The following is a 13,638-nucleotide window of genomic DNA, read 5'->3' as shown; positions in this document are numbered from 1 at the left end:
CACCCGAACCAGGGCAAACCAGTAGAAACCCACCACTGAGGTTGAGGACTACCTGTATTGACAGGAAGAGATGAAGCTGCCTCACATATATACCAACTGAATCATTAACTTGGCCTGTCATAATTGACAAAGATACGACAGATATCAAGTCAGGATGGAGAGGATGGAAAAAACCTTGGCAGATTAACCTTGGAATTCCTGGTAGCTTTTCCCAAATGTAATTACAATTCGGGGGGGGGGGAACCAGGCAGGGTATTCATGTGTACCTAAAATAATAAGGCACAACGCTGGAAGCGTTGCAGAAAAGGTCACCTGTATTTGACCACTTCCAAGCACTGCAATCATAAGCTTCAACTGCTAGCTTTGCAGAATGCTTTCTATTCCCCGCACCCAATCCTTTCTTTTGAAAAAAAAAAGACAATATCAAAAGGAATTGCATGGTTTGTTCATAGCTTCGGAAGGACATAGCGGATGTAAGTGGAGGAGTACTCTATCTTAGTTACTTAGCTTAGGCCCGTGGTACTTGCAGGACCATCTCCAGCCGCTCTCCCATCGTCCTGTGCGCTCTCACAGAGTGGGCCTCCTCAGGGTACCGTCGGCCAAACAATGTCGGCTGACGGTCCCTAGGAGGAGAGAGTCCTCCGTGGGAGCCCCGACCCTCTGGAATGGATTGCCCACCCAGCTCAGGACAGCCCCCGACCTTCTTTCCTTCCATTGCAAGCTGAAGACGTGGCTCTTCAGTCAACTCAACTGATCCGTTTGGGGGTACACTGTTATAATTTTAAATTGTTTTAATAGGGTTGCTGATTTTAATCTTTATTTCATTGTGATTTGTATTGGAAATTGTAATTTTGTAAGCCGCCTTGAGTCCCTAGGGAGAAAGGCGGCATATAAATCGCAATAATAAATAAATAAATAAATAAATAAATAAATCTATGTTTGTGGCTATTTTTTTAAGCTGGCTTCTCTATATATATGCTTTTCTGTGGTATTTTTGAATTGTGTTGCTTTTACAGGATCTATCATTTGAAGGACTGCACAGGTCGTCCTTGAGTTATGACCACAATTGAGCCCAAAATTTCTGTTGTTAAGTGAGACATTTGTTAAATGAGCTTTGCTCCATTTTATGACCTTTCTTGCCACTGTTGTTAAGTGAATCACTGCAGTTGTTAGTGACACGGTTGTTAAGTGAATCTGACTTAACATTGACTTTGCTTATCGGAAGGTTGCAAAAGGGGATCACATGACCTTGGGAGGGACAGAGCAAGCATCACATGATCATGGGGAATCTATGCAGAATATAGTAAAAAAATGGTCATATAAGTGACTTTTTTCAGTGACATTGTAATTTGAATGGTCACTAAATGAATTGGTATAAGTCAGAGACTACCTCTATCTGTGGCTGGCCATCTGCTGATTCACATTTTTTCCCATGAATCCCTAAACTTTCTCCAGAGGGCTGTGGGGTTTTCCCACATTATCTGGGACAATGCAAAGGAAAGAGGAATTGGTTATAGGTACTGGAATCAGCTGGCTCCATCACTATCAGCTTTAAGAAAGCCATACAATACATTTATTCACTCAGGCTTTCGTCTGTTGTTCCTCTAAATGGAGATCCAGTTGCAAATAAATAAAAAAATTAGGGTGCCCTACTTAACATTTTGATTTTGTTAACATGGATTTTATTAACATTTTAATACTCTGTTTCCCTGAAAATAAGACATCCCCTGATAATAAGCCCAATCGGGCTTTTGAGTGCATGCACTAAAATAAGCCTCCCCCCAAAAATAAGTCCTCCCTGAAAATATTTAAACACAGAGCTGGAAATCAGGTTAGACAGCAAGAGGAGCCCCATCTTGCTCCATGCGCCCCAAAATAATAAGACTTCCCCAAAAATAAGGCCAAGCGCTTATTATGGGTTCAAAAAAATATAAGACAGAGACTTATTTTCAGGGAAACATGGTATATTAGTTGGTCACAGCCCAATTTCTTTTCCTTCATGTTAAATTGATCTGCTTGTGACTTTGATTCCTTCAAAACTGTCTTGGGAATTCACTAAAGGAAAGTATATAAATCTATAATAGAATAAAAACTTACATTGTTTATACTCCCAAGGTGCACAATGTGATGTATTTGAATAATTCAACATTCACCAACCTGCTGCCCTTCAGAAGTTCAGCAATAGCATACACAACAAACCATAATGACATGCTGGGGGTGCTGACATCCTCCCGAAATTTACCTGAGTCACAAGGTCTGATGCAAGAACATCAGTTGCTCCATTTCAGTAATGACATCATTGCACAGATTATATATGTGTGTGTGTGTGTGTTTGTGTGTGTATGTGTGTGTGTGTGTGTGTGTGTGTGTGTATTTCTCCTCAGCTGGGTATTTTCCTACGTAAACCAAGATTTTCAAAATGCAGCCACAGCTCAGTGAAATCACATCCACTAGTTCTAGGCTTTATCAGACAGCAAGCAAGCCTTTTGGGAGACTAATATAGATCTATTTCGGACTAATTAGTCCTCATCAGTTAGCCACACCCTCATCACATGTTTCCTCCCCGTAGAGGTCAAGTATTTGTTTTCTTCTCTTATCGTAGGCCCTTTATGTGTATTTCTCCTCAGTCGGGTATTTTCCTACGTAAAACCAAGATTTTCAAAATGCAACCATTTTGCAGGTTGAGGAGAAATACACATAAAGGGCCTACGATAAGAGAAGAAAACAAATATATCTATATCGATATCTATATTGATATAGATATCTATATAGATATAGATATAGATATAGATATATAATAGTATAGATATATAGATATAGATACAGTATACAGTATACAGTATACAGTATACAGTATACAGTATACAGTATACGTATACGTATACATATACAAATACTTATACATATACATATACATATGCCTTCGTGCCTCCCATGGACGCCCATGGAACCTTCATAATCTATAGCCATGGGAGCTATTGGAAAAGCAGTAGCACTTATATACCTCTCCATAGTGCTTTACGGTCTGAGTGGTTTACAAAGTCAGCATTGCTCCCAACAATCTGGATCCTAATTTTACCAGCCTCAGAAGGATGGAAGGCTGAGTCAACCCTGAGCCCGGCAGGATCGAACTCAGGGCTCTTGGAAGGAGGTTGATGTTTGGGGTATCATATTGTTACATGTAAAGTGGGCTATTTTAGGTAATGGATCTTTTAGGTAATCTGCATTCTCTAACAGAACAGGCAAATATAATCTTCGATTTACAACTGTAATGGAACCTGCCAATTATGATCATAAGTTATGACAATCATAAATCAGGTCTGGGACTGACCTGATTTTCCAACCTGTTTTTTGTGTGATGGTTGTTAAGTGAATGCTATGGTTGCTAAGCAAACTCCTGATTCGTTATGCGCTGGTTTTGCCAAAAACTAGAAATAAATGCCCATTTTTCCAGCAAAAGTATTGTAAGACATGGTCATGTGCCTGTGGGATGCCGCAAACAGTTGTTGTAAACGCAGCCTAATTCCTGAGCTCCTGAAGTGCGGTCACATTATGTAAAGCGGGGAATGGTCAGAAATTAAAATGTGGATCTCTAAGTGACTGGTTATAAGTTGAGTCCTACCTTTTTATTAAGAATTAATAAAATTCTTAATAATTAAGTATTAAGAATTTTAAAACCATAGCTCCCAAAGCAATTATTGTATCAAATAACAGAATTTGTCATAACTGAGCAATATGCCAAATTTTCAGTTATCGAATTGTTATCAAATACCTAAATGTGTCTCCTAAAGACATGGAAATTCTATGTAAAATACAGGAAAGGGCTGGCACATCGTGTATCTTTATTCTCCATTTAACAACAGTCTAATCGACAATGCCTTACTGCCATCAGAATTGAAAAGGCTTAATTTTTAAGGACGTGATTTCCCAGACATTGATTTCTGTTGTTTTTCATTTGAGCGTGATCATTTAAAGAACGACTGAATGCTTCAGAAATCTAATAATCAAACTCAATTTAAACCCACCTACGTCCCAATGAATCGGGCCACAATGACCTTGATTCCTGCGATGGCTGCCTTACAAAAACAGCAGCATCTGTTCAGTATTTCAGTGCTTACTAGACAATCACACCGCTGAAACATTTTTGGGTTCTGTAATTTAACACCTCTTATGATGATAGCCAGTTCCTGCAATGCCCCAGGTAATCTTACATGGTCTTATAAGTACTTTGCAGATTGCTATATGCTGTAGGTGCTTGGTTCTAGGTGATATTGGTCATTGTCACAGCAAGAGTTACCCGTGCTACTCTCATCTCTTGTCAGAGGGATTGATACTCAGCTGGCTCCCACCGTTAGTTCTTCCAAAAGAATGGATTCTTGCAACTTCTATAAGCACCATCTGGGAGAGTCTTTTTCCGTGTAGCAATTACTTGCACAGTGGAGGTGATCCGCCTAATGCACTGAGTGAAACAATGTCGACTTCCTTTTTTACAAAAGAAAGAAAGAAGAACTTGGCTTTGATTCTCCTGATACTCTGTACTATTTTAAGGGAGACATCTTCATGAGGGTTTTCTGCATTGGATTTCAACTCACTGTCCCCCTTTAAGACTGCAGTGCCGAGCACACAGATCTGAAAATAAGCCTTCCTAAATTCAGTGGGATCTATTCTGAATAAACTCTCTTTTTTTACAATGCTGTAGTCCCTATTCGGGTTAGAGTCAGGAGAATGGAGGGAGCTGAGCATTTACTGGCTGGATGCCCTTCCTGATACCTACACAGAGTTCACAGCAGATTTTTTTTTCTTTGCGCCCAGGAGAGAAACATCTGCTGCTACCTAGGATTGAACTCTCAATGTTCCAAGTGGGAGGCGAGCGTCTTCATCACTAGGATAAACCTGCAACGTAATTTTTTTTATTATCAGCATCACTGTGCGATGTGTCCATCAAAACCAATAAACTAGGAACAGCTTTTAATCATGACATTCTTGGGAAATCAGTATTCAATCAAAAGATATATACAGTACATTTTTCATTGATCATTTTTTGAAAATAGGAGTTCACACTAACTTTTCCCTTGGATGTTACCAGGGTGTGATCTGGACATGGAAAAACTTTCTTTGGTCTGGTTCCTTCTGCACCTCTGAAGGGAAAGGCGAAGGCGAACGTGAACATGAGGGCAAAGGAAAAGGGGAAGTGGAAGTGGAAGTGGAAGTGAAGTGGAGGGCAGGAGAGGAGAGGAGAACTCAATGCATATAAAAGTCAACATCAGCTAAGGAACTGGCAGCTGTAATTTCAACTTGTGCATACAATAATAACCAATACAGGCCTTGTGAGAAAAAGAATATTCTCTTTGGATTCATGCATGTTGGATGCTTATCCTACAGTTGGGTAGATAATATATAGAAAACTATGTTCTGTAACTTTAACTGCTGCAAAGATGACTAATTGGCTGTGCTAAGCAGACATAAGGAAGGCAGGAAGTCCGTTCACTTCTGCTCTCACTCTCACTTCTGCTCCTGCTCCTGCTCCTGCTATTGAAGGTTGAACTGCTTGAAGGAACTGTATCTATGTTTGAAGAGAACTGGAATTGTAAGCAAACTATGTTTTGTGTTAAACCGTGATTGTTTGAAGAAGTTGTTTTGAGAAGCCAAGTTTGTTTTTTACTACAAGTAAAGACTGTTTATTTTTCTTTAAACGTTCAGAGTCTGTGACTATCTGTGTGTTTTGCTAAGCATCGTATCTATTCGCTATCTGGTCCATTGCACTACTTTGCAGAGGGCAGTTTTACCCTCAACAATGCACAAACTTTACACCAAGTTTTGGAATCGTAAGATAACCTCTCCTCTCCTCTCCTCTCCTCTCCTCTCCTCTCCTCTCCCCTCCCCTCCCCTCCCCTCCCCTCCCCTCCCCTCCCCTCCCCTCCCCTCCCCTCCCCTCTTCTCTTCTCTTCTCTTCTCTTCTCTTCTCTTCTCCTCTCCTCTCCTCTCCTCTCCTCTTCCTCTCCTCTCCCTTCTCCCCTCTCCAGCACCTTGCCCTTCCTCTACAGAAGCAGAAAGATTGCAATTTTAAATACAAATTATTAAGCCTAAATCTAAAAGGGAAGCATCCTGTGACTTCAATGAAAACAGAAAACAATGTCAATGCCTCGATTAGCAGCAGGGTGTTGCCCAAGCAGGGAGAACAAAAATAAGCATGCCAGGACAAATGAGCGGGAAAAAAATGCACTAGTTAATTCTGTATTTTTTTTTCTTTTGCGTCTTGCTCAGCTTCATTGAAAGATTTGTATTCGTACTTTCAAAAAACTTATTTCTGCCCTTATATTGATTGCACTGAATCAGCACGGAGGGAAACAGTGGTCTAAGATGAGTCAGTGTTGAAAATATAGACCCAGGGACATGATGATGATGATGATGATGATGATGATGATGATGATGATGATATAATGTCAGAATCTAGGCAATGTAATTACTTATTTTTAGATGTTTTTTCTTGTATCCTATTCAAACATAGGCTCCAAGGAGTCTCCATTTCAAACCAATTAGCACCTACTTAGTTCCAGCATCCACATAATTTATCTCATGCCTTCCCATCAGACTGGGACTCAAGGTTGCCCATCTTTCCTCTCATGCAAAAACACTGCCTAAGATTTATTACCAAAGGAAGAGTTTCAGAACAGTTATCTAACAAATACAAATGAATGATAAATGTAATTAAGAGCAGACAGCAAGAGAAATATATTCATCAATAGTTCAATAAATATCAATGTACACAACATTGTATCACTGCCCTTTTATTTCCTCATTTGAATTAGGAAACTCATAAATACAACATCACACAAAAGCCAAATATGTGAATGGCACAATATCTTATTATTTCAACAGCGAAGAGAAATTTCATAAGTCATTCATACTCAATTGAATTAATGGTAAGACTTATTGCTGGCTGTTAATTATCCACTATAAAGATTTGGGTATTGTGCTCAGCCTTAATAGAGGGAACAATTGCTATCATGCATGTTAAAGGAACGATACCTGAAAGAGGGCTGGGGGAAAAATTGCAAAGATTTTTAACAAGTAAAAAAAAAAACACCCCACACTGTGATTTTAGGATTTTTGTAATTCTGAGCTTTGAAGGTGTAATAATTGCAAGTAGTAATGATTCTAAATAATTGCATGTGATGTCTTGATAAATTTGAATAGCAAACCTTCTCAGTTTATGGTTCGATTCATGCATTGTTGTAAGCCGTAATATTATTTTGTGACCCGGCTACCATGATTTATGGCATAGTGCCGTGATGGCGAACCTATGGCACGTGTGCCACAGGTGGCATACAGAGCCATATTGGTGGGCACGTGAGCTCAGCTCTGGCGTGCCGGCCAGCTGATTTTTGGGCCTTCTGGGCCCATCGGAAGTCAGGAAACAGGCTGTTTCTGACCTCCAGAGGGCCTCCGGGGGGGGGAAAAAGCCGTTTTCACCCTCCCCAGACTCCTAGAAAGGCTCTGGAGCCTGGGGAGAGCGAAAAATGGGCCTACTAGACCCACCGTGCCATCACGTGCCAAAAGTGGGGGGAGCACAGGGGGGGTTGCGTGCTCATGCATAGGGGGGTTGGGTGCAAAGAAGTACAGGTGTGGGTATGCGTGCACACGACTCCCCCCTCACTCCCCCCGTTTTGGCATGCAATGGCAAAAAGGTTAGCCATCACTGGCATAATGTGATGTGTTAACTCAGAAACTTAAATCTTATCCAAAAAACTGGGTTAAAAAAAATCCATAACTTTGTGTGAACCAATCACTGAGCTATAATTCCATTTAGAACTGTAATGAAAATAAACTGTTTTTTCAGACAGTAAAAAAAAGGCATAATTAGGAGAAACAAAGCTGCTCAGTTGTAGTACTGTGGTAAGGGGGCCACAATAACTCTGGTAAGGGGGCCACTGCAACGCCAGTTGGTGAGTGGGATTTTGGTGCCTGAGCAATGGCTGTGAAGTGAAAAGGCTATTCAATTCCTGAAATAATTTGCTCTTCAATGAATTTAGGACTTTTTTTTAAGGAATTGAGATAGCAGTTGGATGCGGTCTATAACCTTAGGGAAGATCTCCCTATAAAACAATGGTAAAACCCAGAAAATACCGCACACACTTCACATTTCAAAGTCATTGCCATGAAAATATGGATTATACCTTTACAGAGTTTCTTTCTACACCTTCTGTTAAGATCCTGTGACCCAAATAGTCTAACCGAGGAACATCAAACATACATTTCTACAATTCAGAAAAAAGAGCTTGGGTTTGTGGAGTCTTTTAAAGACATTTTTGATATGATTTACATTCAAGGAAAGATCTTCCAAAAAGATCAGTATATCATTCAAACACACCACCGCATATTTGTCTAAAATGTCAGAAAATACCTCATTCCTGAATCTGGGGGGAAAAATGATTCTCCAATTAAACAGTTAAAAGACATCACCATGTTCTCAAGTGTCTATGTCAAATGCATTTAAGTATGCATGCCTCTCATTCATCCTGATCAAATTGTAATCACCTTTGAGATCCAACTTCATGAAAACATGTGCCCTCTGGAGGTGGTCCACGAGATCTGTAATAAGAGGCAGTAGGTAGTGATCCCTAATGGTCTAAAAAAGTCTAAAATCATAATAGAACCATTTGTGTGTGTGGGGGGGGGGAATTAAAAAGACAGCTGCATTTCCGTGAGATTATTGGTGCATTTCCGTGGTGATTATTAACGCTTCTTTGAGTGAGGGTTTCTTCCCTTCCACCTTGAAAGAGGCCGTGGTGAGGCCCCTCCTCAAGAAGCCTTCCCTGGACCCGGCTGTATTAGCGAACTATCGTCCAGTCTCCAACCTTCGCTTTGTGGCAAAGGTTGTTGAGAGTGTGGTGGCGCGACAACTCCACCAGTACCTGGATGAAGCTGTCTGTCTAGATCTGTACCAGTCGGGCTTCAGGCCGGGGTACAGCACGGAAACGGCATTGGTCGCATTGGTTGATGATCTCTGGAGGGCTCGGGACAGGGGTTGTTCTTCTGTCTTGGTCCTATTGGATCTCTCAGTGGCTTTTGATACCATCGACCATGGTATCATGCTGGGCCGGTTGAAGGGGTTAGGAGTGGGGGGGCACCATTTTGCGGTGGTTCTCCTCCTTCCTCTCTGACTGCACACAGTCTGTGTTGACAGGGGGACAGAGGTCGACCCTGAGGCGTCTTCTTTGTGGGGTGCCGCAAGGGTCGGTCCCCTTACCCCTCCTGTTCAACATTTATGTGAAGCCGCTGGGTGAGATCATCCGTGGTTTTGGGGTGAAGTTCCATTAGTACGCTGATGATACTCAGCTGTACATCTCCACCCCGGACCACCCCAATGATGCCCTTGACGTGATGTCCCGGTGCCTGGAGGCTGTGAGGATCTGGATGGGGAGAAACAGGCTCAGACTTAACCCCTCCAAGACCGAGTGGCTGTGGTTTCCAGCGTCCCGGTATAGCCAGCTGGTTCCATCGCTGACTATTGGGGGTGAGATCTTGGCCCTCTTAGAGAGGGCTCACAACTTGGGTGTCCTCCTGGATGCGCGGCTGTCCTTAGAAGATCATGTGACAGCTGTGGCCAGGGGGGTTTTTTATCAGGTTTGCCTGATTTACCAGTTACGTCCCTTTCTGGACCAGGATGCCTTGCGCACGGTCACTCATGCCCTCGTCACTTCCCATCTGGACTACTGTAATGCTCTCTACATGGGGGTCCCCTTGAAGAGCACTCGGAGGTTCCAGCTGGTCCAGAATGTGGCCACACGGATGATTATGGGAGCGACATGGCGCACCCATGTAACACCTCTCCAGCGCAAGCTGCAGTGGCTCCCGGTGGTCTTCCGGGTGCGATTCAAGGTGCTAGTTACCATCTTTAAAGCACTCCATGGCTTAGGACCGGGGTACTTACAAGATCACCTTCTGCCACCGAGAGCCTCCCACCGGCCAATATGCTCCTACAGAGAGGGACTCCTCAGGGTGCCGTCGGTCAAACAATGCCGATTGGCGACCCCCAGGGGAGAGCCTTCTCTGTGGGGGCACCTGCCCTCTGGAATGAATTGCCCCCGGAGATACGTATCATCCCTGACCTACGCATCTTTCGCCGGGCCCTCAAGACGCTATTATTTCATCAAGCTGGGCTGGCCTAAATACTAGATTTTAACAGGTTGTTTCTCTTTTTAACACGTGGCAGCCAGATTATTTAATATGCTTTTTAAACTGTTTTTTAACTTTTATATATTTGTTGGTTTTATTTTTTGGCTGTGCACCGCCCTGAGTCCTTCAGGAGAAGGGCGGTATAAAAATTTAATAAATAAATAAATAAGATTCAGAAAGGTGAATATATCCTTTCTTCAACTTGTCATCCAGAAATTTCTTCACAATGGCTAAGTCTTGAAGAGACGATGGATATTGCTTTCTTCGATGGAATCTGAGGTCCCAATTTCAAGTAGATGGCACCTTTATGCACTTGATGGGAAAGCAGTGCCATTGCCTGCTCCTTCCCAAACACATCTGCACAGTCGAATATTTCCCTGGCAAGGCAGGAGAATCACTGTGCTAAACAGGCATGGGAGTGGGGGGGGGAGGGTTAGAATAATAAGCTTGCAATCAGTGTTGTCGACATTTTGGTGATGGAAAAGAAATCATTCTTTGTTCCCAGTGCACATCTGGATTATGTAACTGTGTCCGATAAATTCTCAGTGCAATGGGACCTGTAAGGAAGCCATCACCTAGAGTGGCAAGTATTCCATGTCAACTTGTGTCATCAGCTGCATCACAGGCCCAGTTCTGAGGATCTGCCTATCTATTTTCCCCCACCAGCATCGGCCTTTCTAGTGTCTAATGGATAAACGCTTGTATTGTGGTCTCATCTATAAAATTGACTGTCACCCCCAAGTCCACAAGGACAGAGAGTTGTATTTTCCAGCCCGAGTCTAAACAAAGAGTAACAAGAACAATAAAATGCATTTGTTGGCTGTCCTTAATTGTCTTTTTAATGAATTCTTAATTGTCTAAGGAGCCCAATTACTCTTGGGAAGAGGGTCTGTCAAATTTCCTGAAGGTATGGTCTTGGAGTTATTTGGGCACTTGCTTGCTAAGTAGCCAGTAGATCTACAGGTGCGGCCATTTTGTAGCTGAGTTAGAAGCATGAACTTTAGCTGTGCATGATCACTGGAGCTCTGCAGTAAATGCATAAAGTGAAATCTCTACTTCTTTGTTTCTCCCTTGGTGACAGAGATTTCTTGGCTGCTCCAATGTGCAAGGATTCTTTGGTGCATCATCAGGGTGCCATAAGAGGAAGGGCATGAATAGAAATGTAAATGCTTTTAAACCCCCTCTCCTTGTTTTTCCCCTTTCCCTAAGTTCCAATCAGCCATTTATAACTGCTCAACCTTGGAATAGCTCTTCCAAACGATCTGGGTGTCTGATCTCACCAATTCATCTCTCAGCTTGTCTGCAAGTCCTTCTCTAAATTGGTCATTCAGAGCCAAATCTGGTAAATAATTTAAAATCTGATTTGGACAGCCACAGTCTACGCTGACCTTGTATGAGTTTGCAAATCTCACAACCAGCTATTGCTCTTTTAGTTGAATCATTGACTGTGACTCTAAATCTCTGCATGAATCCTAATCTTTGTCCAGTACAGGACCATTGTCATCAATGATGGCTATAGCAGATTTGGCTGTATCTTCTCTCAGCAACTTCAGTCCAAAATCCAATTTGGTATGACGTGTGGGAAACTGCTGGGCAGTCCACCCAGGGGTGAAATCCAGCAGGTTCTGGCAGGTTCTGGAGAACTGGTAGCGGAAATTTTGAGCAGTTTGGAGAACTGGTAGGGGAAATTTTGAGTAGTTCAGAGAACCGGCAAATACCACCTCTGGCTGGCCCCAACAAGCCACACCACACTCACCAAGCCACGCTCACAGAACCAGTAGTAAAAAAATTTGGATTTCACCACTGAGTCCACCATAAACATTTCTTCCTAAAGTATGAAGATCAGGAACTGGTCCTGGTTTCCTCTAAGCAAAATCTATGAGAACTGGGCAACAGACTATGGTGCCATTGTTGTCAAAGGTAAATTGCATTCCAAATGCTGTGTCAGTTGCATCGTGGCATTTTGCAGGATAGTTGTATGTAATGCCATCTGTGGTTGATGTTGCAATAAAGATACAGCAAGGACAATGGAGTGCCCTGACAATCAGATGCCATCTCCACTAAGAAAGCTAGGATTCTTGGCCTCTCTTGAAAGAGAGCTGGGATTTGCACAGTGTCTATCATATCCCATCTTTGGCAGTCTGTCCAGAACAATACCATGATTAATAGTATTGAAAGCAGCTGAGAGATTTAAAAAGACCAAACTGCATGTCCTCTATTTTGTTTCTGGAATAAGTCTCAAGTAAACCAGGGTAGTTTCTGTTCCTGAACCTAGATTGAAATGGCACTGAGGGCTGTGGAGGCGCAGTGGTTAGAGTGCAGTACTGCAGGCTACTTCTGCTAATTGCTAGCTGCCAGCAGTTTGGCAGTTTGAATCTCACCGGCTCAAGGTTGACTCAGCCTTCCATCCTTCCGAGGTTGGTAAAATGAGGATGCAGATTGTTGGGGGCAATAGGCTGACTCTGTAAACCGCTTAGAGAGGGCTGTAAAGCACTGTGAAGCAGTATATAAGTCTAAATGCTATTGCTACTTAAACTGGACAGCCACTACGCACTCAAACACCTTGCTTATGAATGGAATATTTGCGATTAACTTATAGCTGTTTTCAGCCTCTGGGCCCAGATTTAGTTTCTTCAAAAGCCTGATCAATGCCTCTTATCTCCTTCTCCTTCAAATATGACATTTATGACCTTCTGGACCCAATCCCTTCTTACTAGATTTGATAAGCCAAAAAAGGCAGGGTTCAAGCACACAAGTTGTGGACTGAACACATCAAACTCCATTGGCCATCTCAGGCTTCAATCACTGAAACTCCTCCAATAAAACAGTAAAAAAATTAAGGCATTTTGGATAAAAATATGGTGGATTATTCAAAATATTCTCAAAAAGAAGGTAAAATTTACTCCACAGTTTTTTTTGTTGGGCATAATTACAGATTGTACTGTTATAGAGACTAGGTTGATTTTAAATTTAATAACAGCAGCCAGACTCTTGGTGGCACAGTACTGGAAGAAGGAAGACTTGCCTACTATTGAAGAATGGACACTAAAAGTAGTGAATTTAGCAGAGATGGCTAAAATTTCAGCGTATTTGAAGGACCATTCAAATGAAAGATATATATTGGAATGGAGAAGATGGATTGACTATATTCAAAACAAATATCGGACTAAAAAGTTTCAAATAGCTTATGAATGAAATCTATATTTCCTTTTTGAATATGTTTAGTTAGTTGAAAGGGGAGTTAAAGAGCAAGGGGGAGTTTGGACATCACAGAAAGTTAGCTTATTTTAGCTTATGTTTGTTATGTTATATCCTGTTTTTGCTCTGGGAAGTCCGGGGGGGTGGGTGTCGGGGGGAAGGGGGTTGGAGGGAGAGGGGGGATGAGGGGGTGGGAGGGGGAAAATTGTTGTAATTATTGTTAAAACTTTTTAAATAAAAAAAAACAGTACAGGACTCTGG

This window comes from Pantherophis guttatus, chromosome 1 (assembly GCF_059756535.1).
Source record: "Pantherophis guttatus breed Tessera chromosome 1, ASM5975653v1, whole genome shotgun sequence".
NCBI classification, from domain to species: domain Eukaryota; kingdom Metazoa; phylum Chordata; class Lepidosauria; order Squamata; family Colubridae; genus Pantherophis; species Pantherophis guttatus.
This window is presented reverse-complemented; position numbering follows the sequence as displayed.